Source organism: Echinops telfairi, unplaced genomic scaffold (genome assembly GCF_000313985.2).
Source record: "Echinops telfairi isolate 266 unplaced genomic scaffold, ASM31398v2 ScPeMD7_3509;HRSCAF=4178, whole genome shotgun sequence".
Lineage (NCBI taxonomy): Eukaryota > Metazoa > Chordata > Mammalia > Afrosoricida > Tenrecidae > Echinops > Echinops telfairi.
Genome location: NW_022107407.1, coordinates 5,488,671 through 5,502,194, shown reverse-complemented (window position 1 = coordinate 5,502,194; position 13,524 = coordinate 5,488,671).

Genomic DNA, 13,524 nt, shown 5'->3' with positions numbered 1-13,524 from the left:
TAGTGATGCAGACAGAAGCGTGTACAGTATGAGCCAATCAGTGGCAGTAATGACAGAGCATGCACTGTTACACAAAAACCACGATAGAGTGAAGCTGCGGAAGTCGAAGTGGGAAGTGGCGAGGGTTCACTGTATATCCATAAGAAAAAGAGCAACAACACACAAACCTGAAACCAACATACAAGACAATTCCTCACAAAACCCAACCCAAACTAACTAACATGCAAAGCAAATAAAAATTAAGGCAGAACAAGGAAACTAAACAAAACACACGGGATGTTAATGGAGTAAATGCACCAGTAAAAAGACAGAGTAACACAATGGAGTCATAAACAAAATTGATCAATAGGCTGTCTACATTAAACACACCTCACAAACAAAGACATGAACAGATTAAAAATTAGAGGCTGGACAAAAGCATACCAAGCCAACAGCAACCAAAAGAAAGCAGGGGTAGCAATATTAATCAATGAGAAGATATACTTCAAGGCAAAAAATAATAAGAGCTAGAAACATACAAAGTGATAAAATGAACAATAGCTCAAGATACCATAACTATAATAAGCATATATACACCTAATGAAAGGACCTCAAAATATGTCAATCAAATACAGAAACGAAAAAGTATAAAGACACATTGAAAATAATAACAGGATAATTTAATACATAACTCTCAAGGAAAGACAGACCGTCAAGAAAAAAAAACAAAGCAGACACAAGAAAGCTCAACAACACCATCAATAAAACAACTGCATAGAACTACAGAATGCTTCATCCAACACAATAACCATATATGATCTTCTCTAACACACATGGAACCTTCTCAAGAATAGTCTATGTACTAAGACATAAATCATGCCCAACAAATTAAAAAACATTGAGATCCTACAATCAGTCTCACACCACAGAGTCATAAAATTAGAAATCAAATGGGCAGAAGCACAAAGATAAACTCATTGAGGTTGAGTAACATCATAGAAGAAAAGGACCTGGTAATGAAGCAAATAAATGAGGAAATTTACAGATTCCTTGAAACAAATGAGAATGATACCACAGCATATCAAAACCTTTGGGACATAGTGAAAGCAGTAATCAGAAGTCAATTTAAAGATATCAACACACACATAGAAAAAGAAGAAAAAGCTAAGGTTAAAAACTCTAACACAAAACCTCAAAGAATTGGAGCAAGAACAACACAAACCCTCCCAGATCACAAGGGTCAAAGCAGAAATAACCGATGTGGAAAACAAAACAAAAACAACAACAAAATGGAAAAAATCAACAAGACAAGAAGCTGGTCCTTTGAAAAGATTAACAAACAGACAAAAAAAAAAAAAATAGACTACCGGCAAAGGAAAAAAGGAAGGGATGCAAATACCCAGAATAAGAGACACCAATACTACACGAACTCTTCCAGAACATAAGAAAAGACAACCAACTTCCAAACTCATTCTATGAAGCTAGCATAACACTGATTCCCAAACCAGGCAAAGATCCCACAAAGATAGGTAATTATAAATGATTATCCCTCAAGAACAAAACCCTCAAGGAAATGCTGGTCCATAGAATACAGCAGAATATCAAAAATATAATTCACTATGACCAAGTAGGGTTTATTTCAGGTATGCAGGGATGATTCAACATTCAAAAAACAATGTAATCTACCACATAAACAAAGTAAGAAATAAAAACCACATGAACATAGCAATAGATGCAGAAAAGCCATTTGACAATATTCAACACCCTTTTCTATTCAAAACACTCTACAAATATGAATAAAAGGTAGATTCCTCAACATAATAAAAGCCATATGTGAGAAACCAACAGCCAACATCATGCTCAATGGGGAAAAGCTAGAAACATTCCCACCGAAAACAGGGACAAGGCAAAGATATCCATTTATCACCACCCTTATTCAACATAGTGCTGGAAGTTTCAGCTAGAGCCATCAGACAATGAAAAGAAATTAAGAAGTGAAACTTTCCCTATTAGTAGATGGTATTATCCTATATATATAAAACACAAAAGTCTCCATAAAAACCTGCTGGCTTTTATTGAGAAATTCGCCAAAATAACAGGATGCAAAGTGAATACCCAGAAATCAATCAGAAGAGGAATATACAAAAAATATTAAGAAATAAACAACACTTACAATAACCACACAAAAGATTAAATACTTAGGAATAAACTTAATTAAATAAGCAAACGAACTATACAGAGAAAATTACAAAACAATACTACAAGATACTAAAAAAGGATATATACAAATTGAAGAATATCCCAAGCCCAAGGATAGAGATTTAATAACACAAAAATGGATATACTACCTAAAACAATCTATAGAGACTATGTATTTCTAATTCAAATCCCAAATTTTTTAAAGAAATGGAAAAACTAATTACCAATTTCATATGGGAAGGCAAATGAGCAAGGTTTAGCAAGAGGAAACAAACCGGGCCTAACACTGCCTGACCTAGAAACCTATGATATAGCCACAGTACTCAAAACAGCCTGGTACTGGTATAATGAGATACATGGACCAATGGATCAGAACACAAAATCCAAATATAAATGGATCAGCCTATAATTGACATAGGACCTGAAAATATTCAATGGGAGAAAGACAGCCTCTTCAACAAATGGTGTTGGATAAACTGGATTTTCATATGCAGAACAATGACACAATACCTATACCTCTCAGCATGAACAAAACTGACTCACGATGGATTAAAGACTTAAATGTAAATACCAAAAGTCTCTGACTTATCAATGAAAAGGCTAGAACAAACAAGGAAACTATTGCAGGACATATATACACTACCAAGTTGAATGGAAGAGGCACATTCAGCAAAGGACAAGATGGATGATTGGGATATGCTAAAATTACATCTCTTACGCACCTCAAAAGACTTCATCAGGAGAGTAAAAAGACAGTCCACAGATTGGGGGAAACAATTACCAATGACACATCGGACAAAGGACTAACATACAGACCCCTACAAAAACTCATTAAGATAATAACGAGACACATTTAAGAACCGAGAAAAACACATGAACAGAGAGACAGTTAATAAAAAATGAAGCACAAATAGGGGAAAGCCTATAGACAGTTCCAGGTCTGTTTCTTGACCTTTAGGAATATTTTCCAGTCGCGTCTAATGGGGTGCCACACTCTGTCTCCAAAGTCTATTTTTGGTATTCCCCGGGGATTTCATCTCTGCTCCCCTTGCTGCTTAGCTGCATGCCCTTGGTGTTTCACCCCAATGTGATGGGTTTCCAATGTGTATCCAGTATTGTCCATAGCGCTATAATTCACTGAGGGGACCTCATGTCTCGTGGTGGGACTAGTCCTATGGGCCTCTCTGTGCATTGTCTGCTCTGAGCAGGAATATCTCCTGAGGGCTTGGTGGGCCAGGATGTGTTCCCCTCATTCTCCATCCCTCTTTGTTTCTCCTCTGTGCTCTAATCAAATTTGCCTCTCTCCCCAAGCTGTAGCTTCAATGCTATCCTCTAAAGTGCACCTGGTTTTTGCGTTTATTAATGTCTCTGAATGGCTATCTAAATAAGATAGGTAGGATAAACAATTCAGAAATAAAAACAACAGAATCAGTGGTTCCGGGGAGATATGGGAGAAGGGGAGGTAGAAGCAAGGAAGGTAGGGGGCAAACAACCTAAGGACAAGGGAACAACAAGTTAACTAAAATCAATGGAGAGAAGGGCATAGCCTAGTGGGGTTGAATCAAGGGCAATGTAACAGCAAGGAATTACTAATCCTGAATGAAGGCCAAACATAATGGTGGGACAAGAGGAAAGTAAAAGGAAATAGAGGAAAGAACCAGGAGGCTAAAGATATCTATACAGGTCTAAATACAGGCATGTGTGTATGTAAATATATTTATATATAATGGCAGGGAAATATATTCATGCACTTATATCTATATGCTACGCATTCAGGTAGCAGATGTATATTGGACCTCGACTCAAGTAATCCCTCAATAAAAGAAAAAGTTGTTCTAATAATCCAGTATTCTGTGATGCTCACCTTCCAGACATAATTGCTGAAGACAAAATGGGTGCATAAGCAAATGTGGTGAAGAAAGCTGATGGTGCCCGGCTATCAAAAGATATAGCATCTGAGGTCTTAAATGATTGAAGATAAACAAGCAGCCATCTAGCTGAGAAGCAACAAAGCCCACATGAAAGAAGCATACCAGCCTATATGATCATGAGGTGTTGATGGGGTCACGTATCAGACATCTAAGACCCAAAACAAACTCATACCAATGTGAATGGGGGTGGGATGGGGTCGGAGAAATGAGGAGTGGAGACCCAAAGCCCATCTGTAGACAATTGGACATCCCCTCAGAGAAGGGTCACTAGGAAGAGATGAGCCAACCAGGGTGCAGTATAGCACTGATGAAACACACAACTTTCCTCTAGTTCTTTAATTCTTCCCCCACCCCCACTATCATGACCTCAAGTCTACCTTACAAATCGGATTAGACCAGAACATGCACATTGTAATTCTGACCCTTTTTCTTCACTGATAATTTTGCCATCAGAGAGAGTGGGATGTGCAAGAATCAGCAAACATATCATGTGGATTTAATTTAAACTATCACAAAAATGCTTTACTATGAAGATGATCTAATTCTTTAGTAACTTCAATGATTATCGAAAAGATGGTTTAAAAATTAGGTTATTGGATTATGTACTGAAAGTTATTATCTGGTGATATAGTATTTGCTCAATGGGCTGAGATCCACAAGGTCAGCAGTTGGAAACCACCAGCTTCTCTGAGTTAAGAAGATGAGGTTTTTTATTCCTGTACACAGTTATATTCTTGGAAACCACAGAGGCTGCTCAACCCTGTTCTCTAGGGTTGATATAACTTGAAATCAACTGCCTCACTCACTGCCACTGAGTTATTTCTGACTCATATTGGTGTTGTTGTTGTTAGGTGTCATCCAGTTGGTTGTGACCCATAGCAACCTTATGCACAATGAACAAAACAAGACCCAGTTCTTTGACATCCTCATAATAGCTCCTATGTTTGAGTCCATTGTTTCAGCCATTGTGTCAACATATTTGGAGTAAATAGTGTGACTTCTTCATTGACACGTGTAGGGGTCACACATGCCTCTACCTTTCTTTACTTCATCTGACATATATTGCTTCTTTCATATCTCTGTACATCTATGCTGAGTTCAATAAATTGTTGCAATAGCCACACATAACTCACAGAAAATCCTCACAATTATGAGGAGATAACAATTAGGGGAGATAACAGATTATGAATAGCTAAGATTAAACAGTAAGGATACAGTCATTTAAATGCTCTCTAATTTTTACCTATAGCTGTAGTACATTATCCTTAGCAGTTTGTCTTAATACTGACAAACAACATGGCTTTCCAGGATTAAGGATGCTTTCTTTAGTCATGGAATATAATGTAACTCTGTGGCAAATAGATGGTTAAAACCCAAACCTTGTACCACTACAAAGACTTCTAACCAAATTAGACTACATTGATAATACTTCAACAAGTTATTAAAATTCAAAATTAGAGAAACAAGTATTAAATAAAATAATTTCCATGTAGATATTGTGATAAAAAGTACAAAATTAGTCATAATCATAAAACTTTCACTTTGAACAGATGAAACAATAGTTTAGAATGAGCCCTAATTTTTTTTCTGGCTTTATACTCAATGTATACACCATATTAACTGCAAACAGCAGGGTCTTAATCATTCTTAGTTGCCAAATAGCCTAGCAAATTACATATTGTGCCAGCTTTTGGTACTGCTAGTGGAAATAAGTTCTTATGCTTATGTGGAAAATATGAGCATATAACATCATTGGAGGCATTTAATTTTTTCTCAAGAATATATAATTTCAACAATGAGCATGATGAAAACTGTTCATAAAAATTAATAACAGATATGCAAACTATTTAAAATTGATAAGTGATTAGTGGCAATCATTTGTGTTAATAATGGAGCAAAATAATTAAGGTATTCATTTTTTGCATTCACTTAGCACCCATATGCTATTTCCATTAAAGCAGCCAATAGTTGCTTAATGTTCAATTCTGTAGTGTGGAGGGTATTCACTTTCATAGTGCAGGCAAAGCCCAGTGGTAAGGCATATGGGAGATTCAATCCTTTTCTCTGAGCAGATGGAGACTGAGCATGTCATAGAAATAATGTGTTTTGTCCCTGGAGAGAATATGCTGGCTGCTTTGTTTCTTAGATGACATTACTTGCCAAGCCTTCTGCTCAGGTTAGAACTCTTACATTTTGACTTTGCTTCTTTTGGAAATAACTTTCACAATAGAATTCCAGAAACACAAAAACACTTGCTTTACAAAGTTCCATAAGTGAAAGCATACAGGTAAACTGAATTCTTCCAAAGATCACAATCTTCTCACTTTGTCTAGCAAGTTTAGTCTAGCAACTTCTAAAGAAGGGGCAGGAAGTAATAGGCTCTTATAGAAAGGAGAAACAAGAGAACAAGAAGTGCATTTCACTCAAGGCTAAACATAGGCATTATGATTCTACTTACATGTATTTAAGTAGATATATGATAGCACTTGATTTAGATAAGGATGAATAAATACTAAAGTAGATTATAAAAATCCAGAGGACAAATTATAAGTGTGTCCACATAATATGTTTTTGTGTAGTTATTGATAAATGCAGACAGGTCGTAAATGACTCTGGGGTAATTTCTGCTTGAAGTTGGTGTTCCTGTTATTACTAATAATCATCCTTCAGAATAATGTTACATTCTCAATGGACTAATTTTAAACTTTTGAGATTAAATTCAATAGAGTTATACATATAGTCTTAAGGACAACTGACACAATTGAAATAGGGAGCATTCTTCATGTGATTTACACTTATATAACAATAGTGTGCCACACTCCCTCTAGTGCAAAATGAACTCAGATTCTTAACGAAGTATTTAATTATATTGTGACTAAAATTCTGTGAGAAGAGTAAAAGTTTAACTTACTAAACTAAATATGGAAATTGTCACAGTTTGGTAGCCATGTTTAGATCATCATTTTAAAAAATTACTAAAAGCTTCCAGAATGTTAATGTGCTTCACATACTATGTTATTTATTTATAATTAAAAATTCTGGTAGTTGTTAGTCTTTGTGTCACAAAATATGTCCTTTGTTTTGTTTAGGTGTAAATATTCATATATTGAATTCCTGAAAATATGTGATTGGCCAGCATAAAAATGTGCTTGATTTTGAATGTTTTTGTGAGTGTGTGTTCCTGGGAAAGACCCTTGTACTTTCTACTTCCAAATTGACAAATAAATCAAATGGGGTTACTATTGAGTTAATTTAAGATTATACCTGTGGTCCTTAGGATTTCAATGGCTGGTTTGGTGGCTATAGATTACTAAACCTATCGTTTGGTTAGCAGCCAAGCACATTAACTACCCAGGAACTTAAAAATAACGCCTACAAAAGCTAAGTGGCATAGAAGAAGGAGGTGGGATTCAGACAAAATTTCATATTCTATCTTAGGCAAGTTGCACCATGGGTTTGGGATACACTACTTAACTTTCATGGGACACAGGTTTGTCATCTGTAAAATGAGGTTCCAAAGATAATTATGAGAAGTAACCTATAAAATTTTCATTACAGAGTAATGTTTGACAATAACTAATTCCTACTCCCATGTCTCAGTAAGTGGAGTAATTCCAGCTCCCTATCATTGTGTCTGGCAATTGTCAGGTACTTTATATATATTATCTTATATAATCTTTGCAATAATCTAACAAGATATCTATGACTGCATCATAATATATGAAAAAGTCTCAAAAGACGTATTCATCCTTTATAAAGATGGAACTTGGATTCGAACTTCATCTTACAATGCTTGTGGCTTTTCTCAAACAGACTGCTCCACCTTAGAGCTAGGTTTCTACTATTTGTTTGTTTGCAATCTTCTTCTTCATTTTAACCTCTTGTTACTCACATGATGGCTTTCTAATGATTAATTAGATCTTCAAGCTCAAAGATAACTCACTGCTATCAAGTCAATTCTGACTTTTGGAGACCCTATAGGACAGAGTAAAACTGCCCCATGGGTTTCCAATACCGCAAATCCTTACAGAAATAGAAAGCTTCGTCTTTTTCATGGGAGTGGCCAGTGATTTTGAACTGCTGACCTTATGATCAACAACCCAATGTATAACCTACTATACCATAAGGGCTCCGCAATTAGGTCTTCAGATGGAACAAATGTAAAATATTTCTATATATTAGATTGTGCATGTAGAATCTGTTCTTGTTGAATTGTTATATATTCTGCTGTGTGTATTCTCAACAACAAAAATTAGAATAAATTGTATTTTAAAAGTATGCAGGTGAATCATATTACTGGGCATAGTAGGATAAGCAACCTTTAAATGTAATATATACAGGCATGCACACACAATTCAATCACATTTATACCCTAAGTGTTTATTTCCAGATGTGTTCAGGGAAGCCCATATTAAGAAAAGATTTGGAATCGTGGATAACACTTATTCAGCAAAAACGTGGAATTTGAGCATGGGTACAGAGGTAGATTCTAACAGAAAAACCAACACAGTGGCACAATGATATCAACAATCCAATCATAATTTATAGACTGGGTTAATTATGAAATTTTTAAAAAGTGGAAACATCTTCACAATTTTTATGTTTGGGATATCACTATGGGATATTTTGACCTGGCATACAAATGATCTCCTTTTAGCTATTTTCAACTCCCACACCTACCCACCTCCCACAGTGACAATACAAATTAGTATAGTGTAGTATTAAAATATGTTAAGGGATAAAAATGTACCCCTTATTTGGCATGCTCAACAATTTTTTTTTGTTCAAATGTGTAGAAAAGGAAGTAGGGAAGTTTCTATGATTACAATGTTAGAACTCTGCTGACCTTTTTCATATATTTTAATCTCATTTCAATCTCACACCAATCTGAGAAGTGGGATTCATTATCATCTTATATTATTTTGGGAAATGTGCTTAGGGATAAGCACTTTTAATATCACAGGAGCTTTATGGAGTAATACACAACTTCTTAATATACTTAAAAGATTGCTAGAAGCATAAATATAAGTGACCCAAACATTATTTTTAATTGATGAATGATTTTACCTCTTACTGAATGCTTAGAATTTTGGCAAGATGTTACAAAATATAGAGTTACCACCTGTTATATATTTGGTATATGCTAAGATTTGAAGCCTTAGGAGTTGTCCCACATACATGTTTATTTTCAAATTTTCATTGGTCTTGTGAAGACAGTGTGTGTATAGACAATGGAGCCCAGAACAGATGGAAAATGAGGTCATTATGAAGCCTCCTCATTATTCCTTGTCACTGCTGAGTTCCAGTAGGAAAATTAATATATTGAATATTTCTCTTGAGATGAGTCCCAAGAAAATTATCCACACAGAGGGAGTTATATGAATGTTTAATATTTATTATATATCTAGTGATAATTTTGGAATATTCTGTGTCTAGGGTTCCAGGGACTTTAGTAACCCTGACAACCCCAGGTAGTGCCTGGGTATAATCCTTGCATGTTTTCACTTAAGTCAGTTCTTACTAGTCAAAATGAACCCTAACAAGCAGGGGCTTGGAGTTTGTCCACAATAGAATATTTTCTAGTTGCTTTCTAATTGTCACCAAAATCTCATTAATAATTTTAATAAACTTTTGAAGGGAAAAGAAGGATTTCCCTAGCTCTTCTTTATCTTTCACATAGAAGTATAAGGGGTAATCAAGTGTGGATCAATGATAGGCCTTTCAATCCCTTGTATTCCCTTTGTGAATAATTTATATTTACTAATAATCATATTAAACCATTGTGCCTTTTTCCTTAATTATATATTTGTTTGGGAAAAGAAATATGGCAACAACAACAAAAAGTTGAAACCTAAACTTCAGGCCAAATAAACAAAGCTGATTATAAATGCAAAAAAGCCAATATGCAAATATTCTGAAAATATGTAATATTATAATAATGTGGAAAAGGAAGAAGGAAATAAACCCTTACTGAGCATTTGAAGTGGGGCTGATGCTTTCTACTGGTGAGTTCATTTTAATGCAAAGTATCATGGAATGCATACTATTATCATAACACGAAGACAAAGAGGTTCAGGCTCAGAGAACTATGAAATTGATGTATCAGATTTGAACACAGACCTAATGTTCAATTTATGGTCTCACTCTTGTATTTTTCTGCCTTTGGGGAAATGAGAAACAATGCAGTTTTATTTCAGGTATTCTAAAGTTTTGCTTTCCATAATTTCCTCACCAAATATACCTCTCCACTCCTCTACTCTGACTTTAATGAATCATATCTGTATTTCTGTAAAATCAAATCCACTAGCTATCCTGGGTTTTACACTAATATATAGGCCCACAAAAAATGTTAAGTGTTTCAAGAAATTAGCTTGGAAATACGAAGTACTAGGTCTCAATACCCAGTTTTATTTGAAGGCACCCAAGAAAATGGTTTCTGATATAAAAAATAAAGTTATCTAAAATTAGAAGGATTAAATTCTGAGTGGCAGGTATGTGGAGGGCTATGATTTACAGGAGTCCTAAAACCCATTTTTTAATCTCTAAAAATAAGTTCAGCTTCCATTGAGTTATTTCTGATCATTGGCTAGCAATGTAAAATATTTGGCCATTAATTAGAATGTGTTTGAAATTAGAATTACTATCATTTGCCTAGGTAGCCCAGAGAGAGGCAGCTCTACCCTCAGGAACTTGCCCATATATATCTTTGATGGAAATTGAGATATTAAGATTGCATATACATGAGTCATTCTTTGACTCATTTTTAAAGTGTTGAAAAGCCAGGATGTTACTTTGAAGACTAAGGTGCACCTGACCCAAGCCATAGTATTTCCAATCACCTCACATGCATGTAAAAATTGAGCATTAAATAAGGAAGACTGAAGAAAAACCAGTGGATTCAAATGATGTTTGAAAGTATCATGGACTGCCCAAAATTAACAAATTTGTCTTGGAAGAAGTACAGCCACAATGTTCCTTGGAAGCAAGGATAGAGAGACTTTGTCTCACATACTTTTTTGTCTCTCATCAGGAGAGACCATTCCCTGGAAAAGGACACCATGCTTGGTAAAATAGAGGGGCAGTAAAAAAGAGAAAGAGCCTAGATAAGATGGATTAATATATTGGCTGCAACAATGGGATCATATGTAAAAATTCTTAGGATGGTGAAGGGCCAGGTGGTGTTTCCTTTTGTCATACATAGAATCTGAATTGACTTGATGGCATGGAAAAATAACAAGTGACTCTATGAAACACCTTTTAAATCTCAGGTGTCTGTTAGGTATAGGTTTTCTTTGTAAATGAAATTATATAGTAGGGGAGAAAAGAGAACCCAAATTCACATACAATATATAGGGATATATTTATTAAGTCTTAAGCAAGACAGGACAAGATAAAGACAAAGGCATATCATCTGGATGAGGGATATCATTAGCAAAGTGATGTCCAAGGATTTATAGAAACCATACCCCAAACCAAATTCCATCTAGTCAGTTTAGAAATGAGTGACCCTCAGTTTAGAACTGGTCCTGCGGATTTCTGAGACTGTAACTCTTTAAGAAAGCAGGAAGCCTCATCGTTCTTCTGTGGATGAACTTGTGGTTTTGAGTGGCTGACCTTGTGGTTAGCAGTCCCATGTTGTGTAACCACTGTGCCACACATGGCTACTTAAATAAGACACGAAAGTACAAGGAGGCTGGTTCCTCTGCCCCTAGTAGCTTTTGAGTATCCAGGGAGTTCTGGGTGTGTACTTGCCATTATCAGCCCTCCTTTTATAAGAGTATGATTGGTAGCAGATCAATACATCACAACTTGTAGGTGTGACCGCACGAGTGGGATACATTCCAGGGGGTAAACTCCCCAAAACAGATTTCTTTTTCAAAGCTATTTATTCATTTATTTTTAACCAGAAAACCTTATCACCTTCAAAGTATTTTCTGTTATATCTAATACATTTGTCAAATCTGTGATTACATCCTTAGAAACATTTTTCACACTTCTCTGTTTGGATGACTGACAGCACCTCACTGGTTTTTTTTCTTCACCTCTTCCGAATTGTCAAATTGTTGCTCTTTCATGTCCCTCTTCATTCGAGAAAATAAAAATAAGTCACATGAAGTGAGGTCAGGTGAGTAAGGTGCATGGGGCATTCTGTTTTGGGCAAACACTGGTGCATTGAGATGGCTGCATGAACAGGTGCATTGTCGTGGTGGCAAAACCAGTTCCCCATCTGCCACAAATCAGCCCTTTTTGTTGCACACTTTTCAGAACCTCTAAATAGAAAGTTTGATTAACAGTCTGACCTGGTGGAATGAACTCCAAATGCACTCCAAGTTGATATTTTCATCCGTTCAGGAAGGCGCAGGTGTCCACAACGAGGTTTGTCATCAATCAACATTGCACCATTTTTGAAATGGGAAAACCACTAATCCACTTGATTTTATCTCATAGCTCTGTCCTTGTAAGCTGTGTTCAACATCACAATAATTTCTGTGGCATTTTTCCCAAGCAGGAAACAAAATTTCACAGCTGTACACTGTTCACTTAAATTAACTATCACTTAGAAATGAGGTTTGAGCAACATTGCTTTCATGCAAAAAGTGACTCCACTGGGTGCACTAACTTAGAACGAGTTGCTTGATGCTCACCTAATGGGAAACTTGCATACTATGAAAGCTCTGCTCTGCCCAGGGCAATTCCGATTTTGGGGAATACCCCCTCATACACTACTAGGTAGAAAAGCTTACAAGATTGGTTAAAAGCATTATGACCAAGGCAGTTAGGACATTATTCATAATAATGAGGACCTCACTAAACCAAATCTTTAAAGACACACCCTTGTGGAGCCCTGGTGGTGTAGCAGTAGTGCCTTGGTCTGTTAAAGACACATCCAGGCAAGTTCCTAAGGGGTAAACTGCTCTGCCCTGAATTGGCAAAAAGAATGGCAGCAATCCACTTTCTATATACACTGTACCTGAGGTCAAAGCCATTTACACTGTTGGTTAATGCTCATAAAGAATTCAATGGAAGCTGAATCTGCTTGGAGATAAAAAGTAGATTTGGGGTTTCACTGTTAACCAAAGCCTTCTACAAATCAAGACTCACAATTTAAGCTCTAATACAATTATCACAATAATATCTGTCGATTTAAAATTTGACAAATGGGCCCAGGTCTATATTATAATAAAAAATTATATGTCCTATGACTATTTTTCTCAGTGTCCCTACATATGAGAGGGTGTTGGTACTTTGCTTATGAAATATTCTAAGTGATTCATGGTAGACAACAGGGGAGGAGGTGGGGAAAGGAAACAAAAAAAATGATGAAAATAAGGAAGAAATGGGTAGCGGGGGCACAGGGCGCTAACCCACCCAAGGGGAGGGTATTGTTTATATCTCCACAGGAAAAGAGGGACCA